The 13,375-nt window shown below is 63.6% G+C and overlaps 1 gene segment (V, D, J or C); it reads left to right on the top strand.

Annotated features, from left to right (window-relative positions):
- LOC307070130 (immunoglobulin heavy constant gamma 4-like) overlaps positions 1–10,197 on the top strand; it is a 31,735-nt gene extending 21,538 nt beyond the window's left edge. The window contains exons 3-8 of the C gene segment in view: positions 6,734–7,027; positions 7,359–7,403; positions 7,543–7,872; positions 7,956–8,276; positions 9,692–9,825; positions 10,114–10,197.
- Positions 10,198–13,375: the final 3,178 nt, after the last annotated feature.

Raw genomic sequence — 13,375 nt, 5'->3', positions numbered from 1 at the left:
GTTGTGGCCAAAAAATCAAAACAGAAGCGATATTGTAAGAAATTCAATACAGACTTTAAAAATAGTCCACATCAGAAAAAAAAAAACTTTTAAAAAAATGTATGTAACCGTGCCAAATGCTCCATTCCTTTGGACAGGGTAACCCAAGTGCTGACACTACCTGGACCACCATCAAAAAATGTTACAAGGGGCTTCCCTGGTGGCGCAGTGGTTGAGAGTCTGCCTGATGATGCAGGGGACAGGGGTTCATGCCCTGGTCTGGGAAGATCCCACATGCCGCGGAGCGGCTGGGCCCGTGAGCCATGGCCGCTGAGCCTGCGCGTCCAGAGCCTGTGCTCCGCAACGGGAGAGGCCAAAGCAGTGAGAGGCCCGCGTACCGCAAAAAAAAAAAAAAAAAAAGTTATGAAACATAACCTGGTTCTTACTCCTACTTGGGCCCCTGGTTACAATAATTCTTTTACCGATCTTTGACCCCTGCCTTCTTTTAACCAACTTGTTTAGTTTGTTCTCTCTAGAACACAGCAGTCTTCTAGACAAGATGACAATAATGCAAAGATTCCAGTCATTCCTCAGAATAGATCCTGTCAAAATAACAACAGAAGTCACCCTGGGGCCCCTTAATAAAACGGAGCAAGAGCTCCATGACCCCCAACTAGGTAGGATCTGTGAGCCCCATGCCAGCCTGAAGACGCTGCAGAAGACAGACGTTCACCCTTCATCTTCCCAATAAAATATCACGGGGTTCACGTCTCTCGGAGGAGATTTGGGGTAAGAGATAGATGGGCCCCTGGGCTGAGCAGCTGGAGTTTGCCAAGCAGAGTGAACTGGAGCTCTGTTTTCCCTGACACTCCCAGGACAAAGTCAGTGGCAGGAGCTGAGCCCTGCTGGAGTAGAGATGAGACGACCACGTCTATTGTTCCTGAGGTCAGGGAAAGCTCCCCGACTGCACATGCGCAGGAAGCCTCCTCGGGGGTCGAAAAGGGAGGGGCTGCCCCCCCATGACGTGTGGTCAAACTTCCCGTCAGCCTTTGCGTTGGAATCTTTCTTGTCAAAAAGACACACACTTGTCGGGAGGGCCCTAGGACAGGTCAGAGGTGGGAAAAGAGGCGAGGAAATGCGCCAGAGGGAGACAAAGATCCAGGAGAACTGCCCTGTGCAAACCACCTGACCATCCCTTTACTGCGCCTCATCAGGGAGGACGCCCACACCCTCTCTCTCCAGGTGAGTATCTCTGCCTTGCTCCTGTCTTAAATAAGCTACTTCTCTATCCCACATGTTGTGCTGTGCTTCTAATAATAAACTTTATACCTGCTTTTTACAGTTTTTGCCTCCTTGACACATTCTTGTTTTCAAACAGGGCAAGAGCCAGGGCAACGTTGCTCCTAGCCTCCAGCCCCTGGTGGTCTAGCAGCTAGGATTCCTGGTTTTCATCCAGGACACCCGGGTTCAATTCCTGGGCAGGGAACTAAGATCCCACTTCAGGACCGCTCACTGCTGTCTCTCCGAGAACAAGATCTCCACCCATGGCACTTCTGGGTTGGGGGCTACGATGTCTCTCGGGTCCCCAATCCCAGACCTAATGCTGAAGTTACGGGATGGCCCAGGGGGCACACACAGGGTGTAGGGTCCGCTGCAGCACTCAAACGAGAAACTGAGGGTCAGTGTCCCCCAAATATGGGACGACCAGTCTCGGCCCACACACAGCAGTGGAGAGGCTGCACGCTCTCTCTCACCTAGATGGCCATTTTCGGGTCCCAGTGACCATCGTGAACTCTGTCCCCCGGGGGACAGCTGTGGCCGGGGTAACAACTGCCCTCTGAACGTGCACGTTACACTGGCCTTTGGTCAGATATCTGGGCCATGGATGGAGCCAGGGACAGGAGGAGGGAAGAGTCGGAAAACAGAGGTCTGGAGGGGAGGCCACCAAGGCAGGTAGGCAGGACGAGGCAGGGGCTGGGCTGCAGGCTGCGCCCAACCACACACTGTCCAGGGTCAGGAGAGGTGCCCACCATGGTAAGGACATCCAGAGGGCTCAGGCGAGGGGCCCGGTACCCGGGCTGCGGTGGGCAAACCAGGCACAATCTCTGCAGAAGGTGGAAAGCTGTGACAGTTGGAGTGCTCACTCTGTCCCCTGGGTCCAAGGGCACCGCTCACCACAACACACACACCCAAAAGAGACACCCCGGCTGCATCTGGACTCCCCCAGGCCCTCTGAGACAGAAACCACCCAAAAGAAAAGGGAACTTCAGGAAGCAGGTCGTGCCACACGGTTTCAATCCACTTCTTCATATTTGCAGGGTTGTGGTCAAGGAGTTCACACATCCAGGAACTGGTTACCAGTCCTAGGAAGCAGGGCTGCAGACACAGAGCACAGCCCTGAAGAGCCACATGCTCCTGTGGCCAGAGCAGGGAGGGGGCGTGGAGCCCTGGGCTGCAGGGGAGCGAGTCCACCACCCCAGCACTTGGTGAGTGGGGTCTGAGAGGATCAGGACAAGGGAGTGGAGTGGGAGCCACGGAGGGAAGACTGGCCTCGGGGACCCCACAGAGCGGCTGCAGCAGCCAAGCGGGCACGGGGAAGGCGGGCTGCCCAGGGGTCACAGTGCTGGCCCAGGGCAGGGACTAGGGAGCCGGGCAGGGGCATGTCCACACCAAACCCAGGGGCGGCAGAGCTCGGCGGGGCTGCTGGGCCTTCAAGGAACATGATAGGCTTGGGGATGGGAGCCTCAGGGCTTCGCTCAGCAGGATGTGCTGCGGGCACAGGGGCTGGGGCTGAGGACGAGGCCAGGATGGACAGGTGGGTCTGAGCAAGGACAGAGGGAGGACGCTGGCTCGTCACAGGGGAAGGAAAGGCCCTCCGTGTTGGGGGTGGGGGGCGGCTGAGGGTCCTGCCCAGGACAGTGGGGCCGGCTTGGATCTCAGGGCAGTGGAGGCCGGGGTGGCAGTGGGCTCAGGGCTGGCGCCGGGGCCCAGGGCAGCGGGAGCACCGGGAGCACAGCAGGCAGGGCTGGCCTGGGCTCCTGTGTGTGCAGAGCTGGCCGCACAGAGGCTGAGCACACAGCTGCACAGGCTACACGAGGGGTGAGCGGAGCCAGGGCCTGAGGGCCGGGAGCAGGGGCTGGGGGCAGGGAGCGGGGAGGAAGAGAGCAGGTGACCCGGCAACTGGAGGGAGAAGACACCAAGGAGGATCCCGCGGGTGGTGGGAGAGAGAGGAGGGTGAAGCTCGGAAGGCCAGGAGCTCCTCTGGGAGGGGTCCACGGTGGGACAGGGTCTCTGCCAGGGGAGAGTGGGCCGGAGACAGGGTGGGCACCTAGCGACTCCAGGGAAGAGAGCTCAGCCCCGGGAAAGAAAGGAGGCAGGTGTGGAGCTGCACTAGGGTGAGGGCCCGGGGGTGGGCCAGAGGGCATGGGTGCTGCTGGCCAGAGCTCCAGGGACAAGTGGCAGGGAGGCAGCAAGTGAGCAGGGGGCTGGGAGGGCAGGGGGCTGCCTGGGAGCTTTGGGTGAGCAGGTAGAGCTCGTGCAGGTGAGCCTGGGGCTGGGAGGGCAGGGGGCTGCCTGGGAGCTTTGGGTGAGCAGGTAGAGCTAGTGTAGGTGAGCCTGGGGCTGGGAGGGCAGGGGGCGGCCTGGGAGCTTTGGGGGAGCAGGTAGAGCTAGTGTAGGTGAGCCTGGGGCTGGGAAGGCAGGGGGCGGCCTGGGAGCTTTGGGTGAGCAGGTAGAGCTCGTGCAGGTGAGCCTGGGGCTGGGAGGGCAGGGGGTGGCCTGGGAGCTTTGGGTGAGCAGGTAGAGCTAGTGTAGGTGAGCCTGGGGCTGGGAGGGCAGGGGGCTGCCTGGGAGCTTTGGGTGAGCAGGTAGAGCTAGTGTAGGTGAGCCTGGGGCTGGGAGGGCAGGGGGCTGCCTCGGAGCTTTGGGGGAGCAGGTAGAGCTAGTGTAGGTGAGCCTGGGGCTGGGAAGGCAGGGGGCGGCCTGGGAGCTTTGGGTGAGCAGGTAGAGCTCGTGCAGGTGAGCCTGGGGCTGGGAGGGCAGGGGGCTGCCTGGGAGCTTTGGGTGAGCAGGTAGAGCTAGTGTAGGTGAGCCTGGGGCTGGGAGGGCAGGGGGCTGCCTGGGAGCTTTGGGTGAGCAGGTAGAGCTCGTGCAGGTGAGCCTGCAGCTGGGAGGGCAGGGGGCGGCCTGGGAGCTTTGGGTGAGCAGGTAGAGCTCGTGTAGGTGAGCCTGGGGCTGGGAGGGCAGGGGGCTCCCTGGGAGCTTTGGGTGAGCAGGTAGAGCTAGTGTAGGTGAGCCTGGGGCTGGGAGGGCACGGGGCGGCCTGGGAGCTTTGGGTGAGCAGGTAGAGCTCGTGCAGGTGAGCCTGGGGCTGGGAGGGCAGGGGGCGGCCTGGGAGCTTTGGGGGAGCAGGTAGAGCTCGTGCAACTGAGCCTGGGGCTGGGAGGGCAGGGGGCGGCCTGGGAGCTATGGGTGAGCAGGTAGAGCTAGTATAGGTGAGCCTGGGGCTGGGAGGGCAGGGAGCTGCCTGGGAGCTTTGGGTGAGCAGGTAGAGCTCGTGCAGGTGAGCCTGCAGCTGGGAGGGCAGGGGGCGGCCTGGGAGCTTTGGGTGAGCAGGTAGAGCTAGTGTAGGTGAGCCTGGGGCTGGGAGGGCAGGGGCTGCCTGGGAGCTTTGGGGGAGCAGGTAGAGCTCGTGTAGGTGAGCCTGGGGCTGGGAGGGCAGGGGGCTCCCTGGGAGCTTTGGGTGAGCAGGTAGAGCTAGTGTAGGTGAGCCTGGGGCTGGGAGGGCACGGGGCGGCCTGGGAGCTTTGGGTGAGCAGGTAGAGCTCGTGCAGGTGAGCCTGGGGCTGGGAGGGCAGGGGGCTGCCTGGGAGCTTTGGGTGAGCAGGTAGAGCTCGTGCAACTGAGCCTGGGCCTGGGAGGGCAGGGGGCGGCCTGGGAGCTATGGGTGAGCAGGTAGAGCTAGTATAGGTGAGCCTGGGGCTGGGAGGGCAGGGAGCTGCCTGGGAGCTTTGGGTGAGCAGGTAGAGCTCGTGCAGGTGAGCCTGGGGCTGGGAGGGCAGGGGGTGGCCTGGGAGCTATGGGTGAGCAGGTACAGCTAGTATAGGTGAGCCTGGGGCTGGGAGGGCAGGGGGCTGCCTGGGAACTTTGGGTGAGCAGGTAGAGCTCGTGCAGGTGAGCCTGGGGCTGGGAGGGCAGGGGGCGGCCTGGGAGCTATGGGTGAGCAAGTAGAGCTCGTGCAGGTGAGCCTGGGGCTGGGAGGGCAGGGGGCTCCCTGGGAGCTATGGGTGAGCAGGTAGAGCTAGTATAGGTGAGCCTGGGGCTGGGAGGACAGGGACCTGTCCAGGAACTCAGCAGACCAGGTACTGTGGTGAGCAGTTGAGTCGGCAAGTGTCATAGGGTGCAAGGGCCATTTGGTGCTGTGGGCCCAGCACTCCAGCGACAGTGGTCAGTCCGACGCCAGGTGAGCAGGTCACATGAGGACACAGCATCTGTGAGCTGAGGCCAGAGACCTGAGCCAAGGGGGCTGGGAGGGCAGGACGCAGGGCAGCTGGCAGTGGGGGCGGAGCAGGGTGTCCTACAGGACATCGGGCTGGGGGTCCCCCTGGGGTGTGCTGAGGCCCCAGGGCCGAGTAGAAGTGGCACAAGGGCAGGGAGGACTCAGGCCTGAGATGGTGAACCGGAGCTCAGATGGGCAGAGGCTAGACACTCGATGGACAGGAAGCCCGGGCTAAGCTGAGGGGCCAGGATGAGGGGCTGGAGGCAGGTGAGGAAACATCTAGAGGAGGGGAACCTGAGTGCACAGAGAAAGCAGAGCAGCCTTTCTGCTGGAGCTCAGGGGGCTGGTAAGGCCGGGCACAGCGGGAGCTCAGGGGAGCAGGCGGAGATGTGCGGGCAGCAGGGGGCTGGGAGGGCAGGGGCTGCCCACGAACCCCGGGGTCAGGGGACGACGGGCTGAGCTAAAGGTGCTTTGGTCTGGTGGGAGGGGCCAGGCGGACGGCAAGGCCGGGTGGAGAGACGACCATGGGAGGGAAGGTCTCTGAGGCTGAAGGGGCACGGGCATCACTGAGGGGACCTGATGGGCTGCAATTCATGGGCCCAGGGTCCCCAGTATTCCAGGCGCCTGTCGGGGCTTGGGACACGAGGTTACGACGTGCCAAAGTGAAGAGGGGTTGACAGGGCAGTGGACCTGGCTGAGGGGAAACGAGGGGCCCTTTCAGAGCTCTAAAGGGGCTGCAGGTCTGGGTTAATCAGACCAGGATCAGAGGGGACAGGTCCAGCTGGGGAATGGTGCTTGGGGTGCTAGCACCGTGCAGGAGAAAATGACGAGGGCAGTGCAAGGGTCCCAGGGATGCCAATGGGCAGAGTGATCCAGAACACAGAGGCCCTGGGTGGCAAAGAGCAGGCCAGGACAAGGGGACAGGAACAGAGCAGGGCAGTGGGCTCGGAGCAGTAGCCACTGGTCAGGGCTAAGACCGAGGGCCTGATCAGGCCAGGGACCCACAGGAGGACTGGGGCCCACGGGACTTTAATCCAGGTGGTCAACCAGCCCTGACTGGGCTGCTGAGTCCAGGACCCACAGCTGCGAAGGCAGAGAACCACAGTGGCAGAGACCATGCCAGGCCGCTGGCCTTCAGAAACTCTGGAATCACATAGTCTCTGGGCACAACGGTGCCCCCGGCCTGGACATCTGATGCCCTGCCCGGACCATCGCAGGGGTGAGGCCCTGGCAGTCACACGGCCTCCTCTCTCACAGCCTCCACCACGGCCCCAGCAGTCTACCCTCTGCCTCCCAGCTGTGGGGACACACCTAGTTCCACAGTGGTCGTGGGCTGCCTGGTGTCGAGCTACTTCCCTGAGCCAGTGACTGTGACCTGGAACTCGGGCACCCAATCCAGCGGTGTGCACACCTTCCCATCCGTCCGAGGGTCCTCGGGGCTGTACTCTCTCAGCAGCACTGTGACCGTGCTGGCCAGCACCTCGTCCGGCAAGACATTCACCTGCAACGTAGCCCACCCGGCCAGCAGCACCAAGGTGGACAAGCGCATCGGTGAGAGGACGGGCGCAGGGAGGGTGTCCACTACGGGACAGACCTGGGGTCAGCCTTCCCACCTGAACAGACCGCACACCAGGGATGGTGAATCCCGCCCAGGGTGTCATGGGAGGCCTGTCTCTCTCCCTCACCTGAAGGCCTCCCAGGCTCAGGGAGGGGGTCCTCTGGGCGTTTCCACCAGGTCCAGTGTGGGCACAGGCTGGACGCCTCCCCCAGCCCCTGGGCCCACAGAGGCGGGCACAGGTCTCACCAGCCAAAACCTGGCCCTGCCCTAAGCCCAGCCCCGGGCCATCCCCAGCCCCGGTAACCTCCAGTCTGTTCTCTGCAGAAATCAACGGGCCAAACCCCTGTTCCAGGTGTCCCAAATGCCCACGTAAGTGAGCCAGCCTCAGCCTCTGCCCCTCGGAGGTGGACCTTGCCCAGGCGTGTCACTGGGGTGTGTGGGGGGGTGGATGGGTGCCCAAGAGGAAGTCCACCCAGGGCCTGACCCCCCACTGTGTCTCCCCGACCAGCCCCTCAGTTCCCAGGAGGACCGTCCGTCTTCATCTTCCCCCCGAAACCCAAGGACACCCTCACAATAACCCGAACACCGGAAGTCTCCTGCATGGTGGTGGACGTGAGCAAGGAGGACCCCGATATCCAGTTCTCGTGGTACGTGGACGATGTAGAGGTGCACACGGCCAAGACGAAGGTAAGGGAGGAGCAGTTCAACAGCACCTACCGTGTGGTCAGCGCCCTGCCCATCCAGCACCAGGACTGGCTGAAGGGAAAGGAGTTCAAGTGCAAGGTCAACAACAAAGGCCTCCCGGCCCCCATCGTGAGGAGCATCTCCAAGGCCAAAGGTGGGTCAGGTGGACGGGCGCAGGAGGGTCCCTGGGGCCAAGAGCAGTGACCATCGTGCTAACAGCCATACCTCTCCCCACAGGGCAGCCCCAGGAGCCACAGGTGTACGTACTGGCCCCACCGCAGGAAGAGCTGGCCAAGAGCTCGGTCAGCTTAACCTGCATGGTCACCGCCTTCTACCCGGGCAACATCGACGTGGAGTGGCAGAGAAACGGGCAGCCAGAGTCAGAGGGCAAATACGGCACGACCCCACCCCAGCTGGACGCCGACGGGTCCTTCTTCCTGTACAGCAAGCTCAGGGTGGACAAGAAGAGCTGGCAGCAGGGAGACAGCTACACGTGTGTAGTTTTGCACGAGGCTCTACACAATCACAACACGCAGAAGTCCATCTCCAAGTCTTCGGGTAAATGAGCCACACGGCATTGTTGCCCCAGCGAGCCCTCCCTCCCCTTGGGCTCTCAGGGCCCAGTGAGGCCGCCTGAGCCCCAGCCCTGTGTACATTCCTCCCGGGCGCCGTGAAATAAAGCACCCAGCGCCGCCCTGGGCCCCGCAATGCTGTCATGGTTCTTTCCGAGCAGAGCCCCGGGGCACGTCGGGCCTGCGAGGGGCAGGGGTGGACCCGGCTCTGGGTCACAGGTGTCAGCAGCAATGCGGGAGAGCTGACCCCACTCAGGGCCGGACCCAGAGTGTGCGGGTCTGCGCAGGCCACTTGGGGGCTGCCCGAGGCCGGGGAGGGCCTCTCCTGGAGGCGACAGTTGCTCCGGCCGCCCTCCACCCAGCAGCTGCTGGGGCTCGAGTGTGTGCCCGGAACGGGAGAAGCCCACCAGAGACCCTCAGGAGAATGAGTGCCCACTTCTTCCCGCCCCTGTTGCAGCCCAAGCTGTGGGACACTGGCCGTCCTCGTCCCCATGTTCCTATCCCTGGCTCCAGAGTCCGCGTGCCGGCTCTGTGCCCCCACGGGGGCCACATGCGGCCCAGGGTGGGGGGACGGCCGTGCTGCTCCGTCGGGCATGAGATATCAGGGCCCCTCCTCAGGCCAGGTGGCTCTGCCCTGCTTGTCCCTGCCGGGGGCCATGCCTGGGCACTCGTGGGGACACTCATCCCTGTGCCCAAAAGGGGCAGAGGCAAGCGGCCCTGAGTGCCCGGGGGGGACTCTCCACACGCACCTGTGGACACCGAGCCCAGAGCCATTGAAAACAGACCCCCCACTGAGTCACACCAGCCGGCACACCACCGCCTTCATCCACATGCACTCACCTGCCCACGTACACGTGTGCAGTGCACCCACCACAACACCCACGCACGTGCACACACGCGGGCCTTGCACACGGGCCCTCCCACAGGGCAGCCACACAGACCCACACCCGACCCCAGAGCTGGGTCTCATGAGCCCTCACCGTAGACCCCAGCCTGGTCCCCACCCTCCAACGCCCACGGGACAGAGCCCAACAGGGGCAGGGCCCACGTGCTCTGCTGACCCTCCCGCCCTCCGGGTCTGGCCCCCAGCGGGAGAGGAGCCCAGGGCCTGAGCCACTGTCCTGCCAGGGGGTCCGGGCACCCTCCCCGGAAGGGCCCCAGCTCAGCACACAGCACAGGAGAGGGAGCAGGCCACACTGGGCAGGCCGAGACGGGGGCCCAGGCTCTAGGAATGGGGGGCTGGGGCTGGTGCCCAGCGACTGTCCTCAGGTGCCTCTTGCCCGGCCCACCCGGGGCATCCCACCACCTCCGCGCCACAATGGGAGCCGCGCTGCGAGGCCCCGATGAGCCCCCCCGCCCCCCGGGGGCAGACGCAGCACTGACCCCGCCCTCCCTGTGCAGAACTGCTCCTAGAGGAGGAGGCCTGTGCTGACGCCCAGGACGGGGAGCTGGACGGCCTGTGGACGACCATCTCCATCTTCATCACCCTCTTCCTGCTCAGCGTGTGCTACAGCGCCACCGTGACCCTCTTCAAGGTGGGCGGGTTGGCCCCGCTGTGCCCTCGCGGTCCCCACTGTGTCTCCACCTGGCCCCTGGTCCCTCACTGTCCCTCAAGTCCCCTCACTGTCCCCTCACTGACCCCTCACCTTCCATGACTGTCCCTCACCTTCCCTCACTGTCCCACACTCTCCCTCACTGTCCCCATCATGGCCTCCTGTCCCCTCTGGAACCCCTCATTGTCCATCGGCCCAGGGACTGGGCGTCAGGCCCTGGGGGGCGGCCCGGGTGGTCTCCAGCCTGCACTCACCCCCGCCGCCCCTCAGGTGAAGTGGATCTTCTCATCGGTGGGGGAGCTGAAGCAGACGATCGTCCCCGACTACAGAAACATGATCGGCCAGGGCGCCTAGTGCTCATGACGGGCTGCGTCCAGGGCTGCCCCAGACCTGTAGGACCACGTCCATCCCCTTGTGCTGCTCAGCCTGTGCCAGGCCTGTTCCTCCGCCCGCTGACCTCGCCAGCCTCCGAGCTCACGAGCACCCTCGCCTGCACTCCCGGCCTCTGGTCTCGTGGCCACCACAACCTGCCCCCCACCCCCCTCACAGACCCGAGTGGACTGCAGGTGATGCCCACCCTGAGCTGATGTCCCCGCAGGACACCTCCGGGGCCCCATGGACCACCGGGAACGCCCGGGTCAGCTTGGGGGTCCCCCTCAATGAGGAGGAGGCCGGCGTCCGGGCTTCTGCACAGGGACCACCCACTGCCTCTTGTCCCGGCCAGGCTCCAGATGCAGGGTCCCCAGGAGGAGGGCCTGTGACAGATGCTGGAAGGAAACCGCCCCCCTCAGTGCCCGCCTCTCCCAGCAGGAGACCTTCTGCAGGTGCCGCTAACAGTCCCTCAGTTCACCACCACCGAGGACACTGCTCAGAGCAGGGCCTGGGCCCGAGGCCGCCGCAGGAGCCCCAGCACAGGAGGCGGTGAGGTCCAGCCAGACCGGCCTCCCAGAGAGGACGCTGTTGACCTGGTGCCCCGTGGGCTTAGCTGGAGGAGCTCCCAGAGAAGAAGGCAGAAGGCACGGCCAGCCCATCCTGCAGCCAAAGGCCTGAGTCACGTACAGCAGGAGCTCCGCCTGCACCGGGGTGGGGGTGAAAGGCGCGACCCGCGTAGGGCCAGCCTCCGACCCCGGGGCCCCGGCCTCAGGGCCCGGTACCAACTCTCCAGTCTCTGCGGAAAAGCACAGTCAGCATCCGCATGTGGAGGAGCTGCTCCCCGGACGGAAAAGAAGGTCCACGTCACCGCAGCCTGGGAGGCGTTTCTCCTTTGCTGAATGTTGGAGCCCGTTGATGCTCTTCGCTGTCTCTTCATTTTTTAATGACAATAAAGCGTTCTTTACAATCGCCTAGCTCGCTGAGAAGTCTCCCTAGGTTAACACGCAGCCTACCCTCGTGAAATCCACAGCCGGTCTCCCCCACACACCACCCAAGCCTGGGGTCCACCCCTGGCCTGTGGGTGCAGGGGTGAACCAGGGGCCTGGGGGAGCCACAGGGAAGTCGCACGTGTTGGCTGTGTCCACACAGGAGGCTGTAACAGACAGCACAGGGGGCCTTTGACAGCAGACATCACTGTCTGACACCCTGGAAGCTGGAATCCCAGATCCAGGAGGTGCAGGGCTGCCTTCTCCTGAGGGCTGTCTCCGTGCCGTGTACACGCCGTCTTCTCCCGTGTCCTCACGTGGCCGTCCCTCTGTGCGTGTCTCTGTCCTAATGTCCTCCTCTTTTAAGGACGCCAGTCAGCCTGGATTAGGGCCCACCCTGGAGACCCCAGTTTGCATCATCACATCTTTACAGACCCCATCTCCAAATACAGTTACATTCTGAGGTCCTGGGGGTCCGGGCTTCAAAACTGGAATTTGGGGCACACAATTCAGCCCAAAACAGCCGAGCTGGGTGCGAGAAAGGAGAACCAGGAGGGAAGGCCAGGAAGCCAGGCCAGGAGGGGCAGCGGTGGGGAGGGGCTGCCAAAGGGGAGCAGAGGCAGACCTGGCTCAGCGCTCAGGACACACTGGGCAGTGAGGAGGACCGCAGGAGGGGAGGGCGTCCGGGGGGCACTGAACTCAGCTGGCTGCACAGAGGTGACCAGTGTGTCACAGGAGAGCAGGAGTGGGGCTCCAGGGGCTCCGGCGAGGGACCAGGAAGGGTGGCCGTGCAGATGCCATGAGGCCGCTGTGCCCACCGGCGGGCAAGGATGCAGGGATGGGTCAGGACTCCGCCCTCACAGAGACCAGGGACCCATCCCTCCTGGTGATTCCACCTCAGAGGAGACACAACCCTCCCCAGAGGGCAGAGTCAGGATCCACAGCTGTCGGCCCTTCTCAGTAAAAGCTCCAAAAAAGTGGGCCGGCGTCTGGGTCGCGTTCTGGCCGTGCTGGGCTCCCTCAGCCCGGCATTTCAGGGGGGCTGGCTCATCCCGGGGACGTGGCCTCGGGCTGCTGGAAGCTGAGCTTGTGTTTGTTGCAGCATTTCAGGGCGAGGGGACCAGCTGGACAGCCCCCCAGACCGGCTGCCAGAGTCTGGTCAGCATGGACACTGTGCCCCAAGGCCATCCGATGTGCCGGTCCAGCTTCCTATGGGAGAGAGAGACAGACAGACAGAGGCTGACACAGAGGGAATGGTATGCTGGGAAGGGACTGCATTGCTCAGGGGGCCCTGCACCAAACGGGGAGGCCGGGAGGGGCGGCAAACAGGACGGCCAAGGGTGGACAGCAGTGTCCAGGAGAACATCTGGCCCTCGGGGACCCTGCCAGGCACGCTAGGCATGCTGGGCACGCTGGCACAGGAGCCCCTCTGCCTGCTGGGCTCCATGGGGGCTCCAGGTGATGGACCTGGGGGTCACCCTACACCCAGCATTTCCGTCCCACTAAACATGTAACCAAGAAGCTGAACTTGCCTGAGGGCAGCACAGCCTGTCCAGCCCTGGGCCCTGTCCCTCACTTCCACCTCCCTGACCAACGATCAGCCGCTAGCCGGCCCGCCCCGCGGGAACGCCAGAGTGGTCACACGAGGGCCGGCCCCCATGGCTTCCTAACTGAATACCGTCCCTGGCATGGCTGCCTCTGGGCTCCTCGAGAACTGCCCCACACTGGGCCCCAGGGCTCCCACCCTCACCCCCCAGCAGTGCCACACCACACGGCATCCCTCACTTCTCCATGCCCCCCAAGCACCCTGAAGCCCAGTGGCGACGCCTGCCCTTGAGCCCGTCAGGCTGCCCCTGTGTGAGCCTGAGATCAGCCTCCCATTGCCTCCTGACCCCTAGAGCACCCCCATACCATGAGCTTCACACACACCTGTCAGTGTCTCACCTCACCACCACACACCTCCATCTGTGTCTTGCACACGCACACACACGCCTGCACCCCTGGGCCACCACCCGGTCCCAGCCTCCTCCCTCACCAAGGGAGACACTGTCAGTCTGAACTCTGAATCCCGTTGTGGCATCTGTGGTGTGATGTCCGTGGGGTGGTGTCTGTGGGGTCCAAGACAGAATGGTCGGTATGAGTGGAGGAGGGGAAGAGAAGACGATGCAATGAAC

Source organism: Hyperoodon ampullatus, assembly GCF_949752795.1.
Source record: "Hyperoodon ampullatus genome assembly, contig: scaffold_303, whole genome shotgun sequence".
Classification (NCBI taxonomy): Eukaryota; Metazoa; Chordata; class Mammalia; order Artiodactyla; family Ziphiidae; genus Hyperoodon; species Hyperoodon ampullatus.
Note: the sequence above shows the minus strand (reverse complement) of the source record. Positions and strands in the feature narration are given on the sequence as shown.